The 11785-nt window shown below is 35.9% G+C and overlaps 1 long non-coding RNA gene across 1 annotated transcript in view; it reads right to left on the bottom strand.

Annotated features, from left to right (window-relative positions):
• Window positions 1–260: 260 nt before the first annotated feature.
• LOC116900751 overlaps window positions 261–11785 on the bottom strand; it is a 221472-nt gene continuing 209947 nt past the window's right edge. The window contains exon 3 of the long non-coding RNA XR_004387948.1: window positions 261–413. This is a non-coding gene — a long non-coding RNA (uncharacterized LOC116900751). The remainder of the gene's footprint in view (window positions 414–11785) is intronic.

Genomic DNA, 11785 nt, shown 5'->3' with positions numbered 1-11785 from the left:
AAGTCTAGACACATTTAAATAAGAATTTAGAGTACACATATTCTATTGCAAACAATATATTTCCAGAATCATTATAGATCCATCTTCCCTGAACTCTTGAACACTTTCATTCTCATAGGGAGAGAGTATCGATGGTAAACAGGTTGTTAGACTCCGTAGGACTTTGTTAGAGTTCATGTGGATTAAGGGTTTTGGTACACAGGCAATAGTTTTAGCTGACAATTAGACTTCTGATTTTCTCATGCATATATTTTGCAAAATGAGACAGGACATCATGTAATATTTATGACCATGATGCTATATAACTATGTATTATTAATATAATTATCAAAAGTAAGCGTTTGTGGTCAGAGAATGTGAATCATACACACCTTCATCCAAGGCACTTTCTGCTGTGGTCTCAGGAGAGAAACCTAATGAGAGAAAAAAAGAATACTATTAAGAGATTATCCAATACCAAGACATAAAACTAAAATATGATTTAAGATTTAAGCCTCTATCCATGATCACAGTGTGTATTACCTACCTATTAACTTAAGAAGATATACCAAATTTGCCCTCAACTTGAGGTTCAAGAACACCAAAAAAGAAAGTCATGGGTATGCTGAACCAAGTCTCTCTCAATTTGAACCACTAAACAACTCTATTCTTTTGTGTCTTAATCCTTTTTTTTTGCCTCAGAAATAACTGTAGGATCAGATTCACAATTCTGTTAATTTTATGCCGATAATCATGCTTCACACTTTTCAAAGATGCTACATAAGTTATCTTCAGAATAGTAGGAAGAGGAACCAGGTCAAACAGATTGAATCATAATAAAAGCCTGAAAACATTTGCCCATTAAATCTAGCAGTGGGGACCAATTAAAGCTAACTGTCATTATCCTGATAGTAATGCATTAAAGTTTCTCAATGAATCTGGAATGAATGCACAGATAATAGACTTGAATGTGTTTAAATGAACTTGGACACTTTAGAAATCAAAAGATGGAAATAGAACCTAATATCTTCATTTCAATTTTATTGTTCTATTAGATTTCTAATTCCCAAATATTTTCAAAGACATACTCCATAAAGGCAGACATCCATATCTGATGACTTCCTTGGCACATGTATTGATTACAGTTGTTATAACTTCAATGTATAAAGAAGAACAGAAAGCTCTTATTTTATGCATGTTTCGATGAGTTATCAATATACTAACTCTGATGTTAAAAAAATAGAACCGACAACTTCAGACTTTGGAATGTAACATTTTTGTTACCTATACCAGTATGTTCAAGTGAAAATTTTACTTTGAATGAAAAAAATCAGAAACATACAAACAAAAACAATTTTTTTCCATTGCATGGTTTAAAAACACCTCACAAGACTTTGTTCTTAAAGGTACCTATGTGCATAACCATGTCAGCTGAATTTAAATTGTAACTAGGGGATTTTATTGCAGTATAGAAATGATGCAGGTATTTCTGACACGAGGGGAAACCATGGCAGCGAGCATTCTAGATTGAGGTAAATGAAGTAAGATAGAGATGCAAAGTAAGTAAGTGCATGTGTGTCCAGAGACATGAGATGTGCACACTTACATGTGCACACACACACACTTATACATGTGCATATACACACATATGCACATGCACAGTAACTTCCGTAGGAGTTCTTTACTATGTGGGTAATAAGAGGCTTAAGTGTCACTCTTTACATAAAATTATAAGCAGAAAAATTAGTGTAGATCAAATTCCTTACTTTATACTTAAAACTAGAATTGGATGACTCCTGGATTTGTATTTTTGTTCCTTGTATTATTAAGCACTTTTAGTTTTATAACGTATCATTCTCCGAGACTGAGCTCTCATGGTGCATTGTTTGTAAATGTTAAATTAATTGTCAAAAATAAATTGCTTCAGAATAATTAATTCTGCTCCATTTTTGTCCCTGCATTTCCTTTAGACAAGAAAAATTCTATGTCAAAAATTTTGAATATAGGTGGGTAGCCCCATCAGTGGGAACCATGTCTATCTACTGGAGGTTGACTCTAGGTTCCATCTTCCCAAGCAGGATGAGGTGGAAGTTGGAAGGTGGGTGGGGGAGCATGCTCTAGAAACAGAGGGGAGGGCAGATGAGGTGAAGAACTCATGGAGGGGGATCAGAAATGGCAGCAAAATTTTGGAATGTAAATAAATAAAATAGCTAATATAAATAGATTGATAGATAGATAGATAGATAGATAGATAGATAGATAGATAGACAGACAGACAGACAGACAGACAGACAGACAGCTGAAAATCATTTGTGGGTCACAGGAAGTGTTGGAAAATTGTGCCATCTCTGAAAAACCATGAAATGTTAATAATCTGAGACAATCTCTCACGACTATTCTGTAATTCAGATTTCCTGATGTACCTAACTCCCCATGTAGCTACTCTGTTTTTCCTTTTCAGTGTGACCTTTCTCTTTGTTACTCTTATTTCTGGTATATACAAAATGCCAGAGGAACACATGCACAGGAAGCAAACTTCTGCTTTAGAGAAAGTGAAGTAAAAAGGCAGTGCTTTCCCCTTGGAATGAAGCTTTGAAATGGAACTCAATGGACATAATTCTAGGTTCAGTGTAACTATGGTCTGGCATGACCAGAGGAACAGAAAATCCCTTTAAATGACAGATACTTAATATTCTTCAAGGTCAAAAAAGACACAAAACCACAAGAGTCTAATGCTCATGACTGTGGGAATGAGGCAGTAGGATTTTATAAAACTTTATGGTTAGCATCACTATCAGGCTAAATAAATTACCGTGGAAGTACATGGCACCACAATGTCAGATCTGAGCTTTGGAAGGAAGTATTGAATCTGCCTTTAAATATGTCTGTTTGGTCCCAGTAAGAGTCACCACATAAGAAATTGTACTTAAGATGGCTGGTTGCTTAAAATGATTTGAATATGTTAATATTAAGTCTATCTCTGTCATTTAAAGAGATTTTCTGTTTTTCCATATGAAACTGAATTGGTCTTTCCATGTGTCTGTTGGAAACTTGATGGGAGTTGCACTGAATCTGTAGATTGCTTTTGGTAGGATGGCCACTTTTACTATGTTAATCCTACTAATACATGGGCATGGGAGTTCTTTCCATCATTTGAGGTCTTCTTCAATTTTTTTTCATGTTAAATAGATCTTTCACTTGCTTGGTATGAGTTACACCAAGATATGGGTCTTGAATTCCTGATCTCTCCAATACTTTAACATGAAGGGGTGTTGTATTTTATATCTGTCCAAATGAACTGCAGGGACAAAAATCAAGAAGAGACTGAGGGAAAGGTGGTCCAGTGACAGAATAAACTGGGGATCTATATCATGGGGAGACACCGAAGCCTGACACTACTATTGATACTATGGTGTGCTTACAGACAGGAGCTTATCATGGCTGTCCTCTGAGAGGTCTGATTAGCAGCTGACTAAGACAGCCTCAGATACTTACACTCAACCATAGGAGTGAAGTCAGGGTTCCCAATGGTTTAATTAGGGGAATGACAGAAGCAGAAGAGGGTGACCCCATAGGAAGACCAGCAGTCTCAACTAACCAGGGCCCCTGAGATCTCTCAGACACTGACCCACCAACAAGGCAGCAAGCATATTTAAAAGTCTTCTGAAGCCTCCTGACACACATATAGCAGAGTACTGCCTAGTTTAGCCTCAGTGGGAGAAGATTTACCTAATCCTTGACAACATTTGAGGTCCCAGGGAGGGGAGGGACCTGGTGGTGAGGAAGCATCCCCTTGGAGACAGAGAAGAGGAGGAATGGGATGAGGAACTGTGGAAAGGAGACTGGGAGGAGGGGACAAAGGCTGGATTGTTAATAAATAATCAATTTTACTAAAATATAATTATATTAAAGTCTGGTGTTTGTGATAGGTAGATAAACCAGTGATAGGAACATTTTATATTAAGAAGGAGAACACCATGGTTTTTTTGTGGTTGTTTGGTTGGTTGGATTTTTAAGATCAGTTGAATTGAACTGAAGACAAGATAAAGTTTGGTGACTAAAAGTCTTCAAAAATAAATGAGCAAAATAATGACAAAGAAGGCAAAGACTGAATAGATACATCACACCTTAAGAATATGTCCATATGTCAACCCTGAAATGCAGATACTTGAAAACTGATTGTTGGCATTCTGGGGGTATCAGAGATTTTCTTCTACCTAGTGACTCTCTTCTAAGGCTGATTTTTCTTCTCCTTCCCCCTCGGCATTTACCAACTTCTGGAGATCATTTTGCTTTTCATTTAACTCGGAGTAAGTTATAATTGGTATGTAGTAGAGTAATAGGGGACCTATAAAAATATCAACAATAAATTTTGTGATCAAGAAAGAAGTATTCATTTCAAAATATTATGTGTGGTAGTTAAGAGGCCCTGGATCCTAAAGGTATGTGGCGGCAGCTTCATTCTCAGCCAGGCTTTGATAAACTCTCCAAAGTTGTTAGAGCCCTTCAGGTGCTTACCCTGTATCTTCCCTGGGCAAGTATCTGGACAGAGGATGTTTGAGCTATTAATCTATTTCAGAATGAATTATATGACTCCTCCTTGATATTCACCTTGACAGTTCCCCTCTGCCTGTCCAAAATCCTGTTGGTAATGTTGCTGTTATCTTTTCCAGATTTTTTCAGTATCAGGAAATATTTTATAGTGTTATATGGTCTTAATTTTATTATTTGATATATACTTAATAAATAAAATATATTTTATAATATATTTATATTAAATATTTTGTTTGCTTTTAGATATATATCTGAAATCAGATCCTGGGACAAGTGACTGAGGTGCCTATTCTACATGTCAAAACAGACCTGACTCCCATGTCCACCCAGCATCTCTCAGCCCCTACCTAGCATACCCTGGTTTTGCTCTATATAATCCAAATATTACGGACTCCCCTTGCTCTCTTTCTGTTCTTCTCGTTCTCTTCTCTATGTAGGAGGGCCCTGTTTCTCTTTCTCTTCCCCCTCACCTGATGGTAACTTCTCTGACCTAGGTCATTGGAGTCAGTGAACTTGTGTTATAAGAGGCTTCCCAATAAACATTCCTATATATTTTAAACTGACTTAACTGGCTCATTTCAAGGGCAGTGAAATAATTTACCATATATAATTCAAATATTTGCATTGCATTTAAAATAATAAAAAGCATGCCATTTCCTTTGTCATAATCAGAATTATTTTTAATCTATATGTGTGTTTGTCTTTATATTCAGGGTGTATATATGTCACAACATTCCTGTGGAGATCAGAGGTCAATGTGAGCTGTAGGACCTTACCTTTTACCTTAAGTGAATTTTTTTTTTTGATAATTAATAGAGTACACTAGGCTGACTGGCTTGCGAACATCTAAAGATTCTCTTGTTGCACATATCATCACTGAAGCTCTGGGATTGCAGACACATGCTTCTGTGTCTAGATTTATACATGTTCTGTAAATCTCAACTCATATCCTCAAGCTTGTCTGAGAAACATTCTACCCAATGAACCACTTCTCCAGTACATAAGTAGATACTTTATAACATTAATCAAAGGATAACAAAAATTTAAGGAATGTAATATAACCTGCAAATTGTAGCTCAAAACTATAATCCTACAATTTGAAAGGTGGAGGCAGAGAAGGCACAAGTCCAGGATCATCCTAGGCTACAAAGAAAGACCCACTTTCAAAGAATAACTTTCTCATTTTAGTTTGTTCCTAAATTAGAGATTAATTACTATTAATAAGACTAATACATACTTACACCTATGTTTGTATAAAGGCATGATACATAGAAGAGTTGAACTAAACTCATCCTTGAACACTAGAACTGTTACTATTTCATGGAAATACAAGCAAAATTTTGCTCTATTCCTGCGTTTATATGAGAATGTCTCATTATTATCATAGAGTTCAAAGAACTTAATATGTGAAATATCACTACTTTAATATTGATTTATGAATATTTTCCACTTTTGGAAAAAGCAGAAACAAACAAACAAACAAACAATAGCAACGACCCAGTAACAGCTTGCCATAGAGGAGTTTACTGCTTGTTTTCAAGCATCTTCTGTGCAGAGGCCGAATATCTGAGAAGGCACAGATAAGTTCCTGACCACAATTAATTAGAAATACATTTCTACAACTAAAACAGTAAATAAGAGGAACCAGGAGGGAGAGGGCATTTGGGATATTTTAAGACAGATCTTTAAAAAACCATTGAGGTAAAAATGGCATTATTAGTTTGAAACAAATTCAGACATGACCAGTATCCTTAAAGCGGTTAGACCAGAGAAACAGATGGTGACAGGAAGGGGTTCTGTTGCTATTGTTACTGTGGTTAGAAAGATGGCATAAAGTCGGAAATGGTCAAGTATGGATTACAAGCCCATAGGTCCCCTAAACGCCTCCTATGTCTGTCCTACAGTGAGACCTAATAAAAAGATGAGTTATCAATTGTCCACCACAGTAAACTCACCAGTTCACTGCAAAATACACTTTTATCACAATGATAAATGATCCGATTCCTAGCAAACATGCTTGAAATTTAGTCAAGACTGTTATTCTTATAGCTTTACCACTATATTCCATATATGTCATCGTATTACACTGATGTTTAATGTTGTTATTGAAGTGTCGGGATTTTGAATTATCTAACAAGCATCTAGAAAGCCTATGAGGGATTAGGTAGCCTCTGGGCATGCTGTGAGGGATTAAGTTAAATGAGTTAGGTGGAATCATTTCTTGGCTTTGGTCTTAGACTGTATGCAAAGAAGGAAGTGAGCTGAAAACTAGAGTTCATGGCTTTCTGCTCTTATATATTTAATGCAATGAGAACAGCACATTATATCCTACTCCTGAGACCTCCTCACCACTATGAAATGTAACCTTGGACTGTGAGCTAAAACAAGCCCTTTCACACTTAAGTTGCTCTTGCCATTAGATTATTATATCATTTTATTTTATCACAATGCTTTAAAATGCGTCAAGACAACAACGTATCTATTCGATCTCCAATGTTGTATACAAATGCAATATGGAATTCCTTATTATCTGTTTCATCTATATATTTATTTTTAACACACTGGTTAATCACTTTTACAGTATGGTCAAGAGTTATTAGCAGCTTTCTTTTAAAAGGAAATGTCTATTATCATATTTATTTTAAAAATTGTAGACCAAAATTAATACTTGCATTTTCCAAATGTACTAGAAATATGCACACAGACACTTTTATTAGCATATCACTGGGCCCCTTCTGGGAATTTTTTTCTAGGTCATAGTATATTTCCCTGTTAAAACTATGAGAGGATCATAGGGCAGGCAGGAGAGGTCTATACCACATCATTTAAAACCCAACTCTTTAAAACAAGTTTCACCATATCTTAGAGGAACTTGTATTCGATTTAATTTCCCTGTTGAATCATAGTTCATTTTCAAGATTGAGCAAACCACTTTACTGACTACCATCAGTTTGTTGAGATACGTTTCCTGTCAAAGATGCTGTACACAGTGGATGATGTGAATTTAAAAGAACAAATGCATGGATTTTATAGAGCTTCTTTGCACACGCTTGTGATAAAACCGCATGTGTATATAAATATAAAGACTTTATAACAATCCCCAGATCATCAACTGCAACATATTTTTAGTTGGTGATGATATATAATAATCAGTAAACACTTAAAGAATCAAAACATGTATTCATTAACTGTATTTTAAAGGCAATCGAAATTTTTAATAGATTGTTATTGCGAGCCAAGATATGTTCCCCCGAAGCATTTGTCCTACATCTCTGTACCTCTGAATGTAGGTACTGTCAGAGTTGGGGTCCATAAGAAGCTATTTATATTTAAATGATGTCATACCTGGGACCTAATATAATATGGCTGTCGCTTTGAAAAAAAAAAAAGGTTAGGACACAAACACAAGGATTGCACAGAAGATGGCCATCAAAAAGATCACTAACCCTTTTTAGGTGTGGGTTTATTTTGGTTGTAATAAGGATTGAACTAGGATATCAAATATATTCCCACTTTTCCCATCCTCTAGCTGACAGTTTTAATTTGAACCAAATAAAAATGAATGTCTGTTGATTGATCCACCTGGAGTAATGAACTTTCTTGTAACTATGTCACAATGCCAATGCAGCTGATGATTCCCATCCTTAGACCCATTGTCCACAAATATGTAACAAGTAAATGTTACCTTCTCTGTTTCCCATCATCTTCCTCTTCCATGTTCTTTTTCATAAACCCTGTGCATTTAATCACCCATGGATTCATGGGACTGCCCATCAATGGACATGTTCTTCCCTTTTCTATATTCCACAAGTCCCCTGAAGGCAGACCTAAAGAGTCTATCATAAAAATATCTTAACTGCAAAGGTTCTTCATGGCTTTGTTCTTTGTCTATGACAGTAAATACCTTTTAAAACTTATTTTTCAATTGTTGAGATTATAATTATATCATTTCCTCTTCTCTTTCCCCCTCTATAGTTTCTCATACATACTCTCTTGCTCTTTTTTAATCTCATCACCTCTCTGTCTTGAGCTACTGGTGTGCTTGTGTATGTGTGCATGAGTGTGTGCTCTTAAGTTTATAAATACAAGTTGCTCACTCCTGAATAACTACAATCAACTGAGTCCTATAGTGTCATGTGTGTGTGTGTGTGTGTGTGTTTATGTATGTGTGTGTGTGTGTTTGTCTGTGTGTTTTCAATAGTAACCATCTGTACTGAATAACTAATTTGTCTACTCTTCCAGGGGAACACTATTTCTCCATCTCTCAACATTCCTCAGTTTCCTATAGTTTGTTGTCTAGGGTTTGAACTTTGTCCCATTCACATTAGCATTGTCTAATTGTGTTGTTCCTGTTCAGGTCATTTTTACACGGCTATATCAGTGAGACTTGATGGGTATAGTTTCTGACTTTTATAGGATTCATAATCTTATAGCTAACTTCCTCTTCCTCTGACTTTCAAACTCTTTCAGCCTCTTATCCAGCATACCTTTTTAGTATACTGACTCTAGACATTTAAAATGCTAGAGGAAATTGCCATCTTGACTTGGCTAGCATGTTTCAATATCTGAAAAAAATTCACCCTTTTATCCAGCTGTTTACCTTGTACATGTTTTTCAAAAGGAACAGTCACAAACATTTATATACCTAAACAATGCACTAGATTGCTCCTCCAGACATAAGCAAGCTAAAAGTCTCAGACTGAGATGAGCTCATGGAACAAAGAAAATAAGTTTTGTATGTGTGTATGAGGGGGAATAAACATTGTCCCTCCAAACAATTTATTCCATGTGGATTTTTAGTGATTTTACTGTTGTGAGTGAAGAGATAAAAGGACTCCAATATATGAAACTAAAGACAAAAATCAAGTAACTCCTTTGAAACTCTCACCACATTTTCCTATATATCTCTATACTTGCCTCAAACTTGCAATGTATATTTATGATGTGTGTGTGTGTGTGTGACAGAGAGAGAGAGAGAGAGAGAGAGAGAGAGAGAGAGAGAGAGAGAGCTTACTTCTTCAATCTCTATCTACTTTATTTATGTAAACAAGGTCTCTACCTGACCCAAGAGCTCATTGAGTTCACTAGCTTAGCTAGTCAGCTTGCCCTGGGGATCCCACAAGCTGGTTTTCAGTGGGTCCTGGAGATCTAAACCCCAGCCTTCATGTTTACATGATAAGCACTGTATGCACTGAACAATGTCCCAGTCCCCAAAGTTCTCTTTCACAAGTGGGAGAGTAAAACATCCTATTTTCTAGATAGACAGTTTCTACATACAAATGTTTTTTTGGTTTTTGATTTGTTTTGTTTTATTTTTGCATTTTTCTTTTTTCTTTTTTAAGAAGAGTCCAAGAGACAGGAGAAAAGGTTTGCTGCAGGTTTTTAAAAAATACAACATGGTAATTTCTATATTCCTGAAGCGGGCTATCTCTCTGTGTTATGGCCATTATGATAGACACTGGTAGTATCTAAAGGGAAGTCTTTAATTCCCTCGCAGAGATACAGTATTTCATAATGCAAGATGTAAATGAATGTTCTATGCTCTGCTAGATTTCTTGCCTTATGCTATATACCATTTTTTAATCAGAACAAACTAAACCTTAAATACCATGATATCCATGTAAGATATTAGCAAGTTTATAGTTTTAGAAATAAAATAGTGCATACTAAATATACTCACAAATACCAACGTATGCTGCTAGGGTTAGACTGACACCGAGATGCTTAGAACATTCTGCCAATCACCTAGTTCTTTCCACAAATTGACAGTGACAAGGAAAGATATTTTTGACATAGCCTGCAACTTGTGTCTTCTTAAAAATAAGATGAAAAGAAATTTTGTGATTATCCTCATCAATGTTAGTATTTATTATATATCTAAGAATTTATATGTTATTGCACTGTATTTACTCTAAATTGGGGCCATGTATTATCCTGGAAGACAGTAGTTACTATATGTGGAGGTCCAATCCATGCTAATTAATGACTTCTACCTGATGACGTAAGGTCTGCTTTTTCCAGATCTAATGGTTAAAATGGTTATAATAGCAATGTCACGGACATCAGTAGTCGAAGTGCCAGGCCACCATATACCCTAAAGACAGCAGTATTATACTCAGGTGTTACTACATTCAATAAAACACTTGGAATTTATTTTGCATCCCTAAAGGGATTTATATTTTAAAATTAACTTCCCTGAACTAAGAATCTGTAGGGGTTGTGAACATTGTGATATAATATACATCTCAAGAGATGGGGCTGTTTTATGAATCACTTTAATCACAGTAAGAGTGGAAGAGTGACACACAATGGTATTTAGAACCACTATTACAGTAATGATTAGGCTTGCTATCCCAGGACTCACAGACCACTATTTGTGTTCCCAGGAAAACTATGTGACTTCACAGGGTGTGAAAAATATCCCAAAATATCCCACAGTGTATTCAATGCTAACAAAAGTCAAGTATATGAATAAATACTATATTTTCATCATTTTCTTTATAAACTACTTAGAATTAATATTTAAATAGGATGTGGTGGGGCAGAAGAAATAGTTCAGCAACTAAAAGCACTAACTGTTTTTCCAGAGGACCAGAGTTCTATTCCCAACAACTACATGTTGGTTAACAATCTGTAACTCCATTCACAAGGAAGATGGCAAATTATTTTTCTTCTGGTTTCTCTAGGCGCCATGTGACAAGGCACACACACAGGCAGGGAAAATACATACATATATGATTTTTAAAGATACTATATTTTTTAAGATTAAAGGAGGTACACTTTTATGTATACTGCATGTATTCATCCGAAGCTGAGGATATTCTAGCTATGTCCAGAGTACCCTTTATGCGCTCCTCCAGATCCAGACTTGTGGAGACACCGAAGAACCTACCATGTAAAGACAAGCTAGTCATGGTATTCTCTTCCTTGTCTCATAAATGCTGGACTCAAAGCTCTGACACCAGAAAAAAAGAAAAAGTTGAAATGGATCATTGCTGTGAGCACTGCCACCGTGCTATACCACACAGGAGGCAGGAGAGAGGACGCGGGCTCTTTGTTATTTCTGAACGCTGGACGTGGGTTCCAGCTCAGAAATCTGAATGTTCCATAATCATCCATCAATAGTAGGCATTAATGAATCTGTCACCTCACAAGATTATCAACTAATTACATCAATAATCGGATCCCATTTTACTTTGTCTTTTTAATTTTAACCAGAGACTTATCCATGAAGGTCACTTGCTTTATGGTG

This window comes from Rattus rattus, chromosome 1 (genome assembly GCF_011064425.1).
Source record: "Rattus rattus isolate New Zealand chromosome 1, Rrattus_CSIRO_v1, whole genome shotgun sequence".
In the NCBI taxonomy this organism is placed as follows: Eukaryota; Metazoa; Chordata; class Mammalia; order Rodentia; family Muridae; genus Rattus; species Rattus rattus.
Note: the sequence above shows the minus strand (reverse complement) of the source record. Positions and strands in the feature narration are given on the sequence as shown.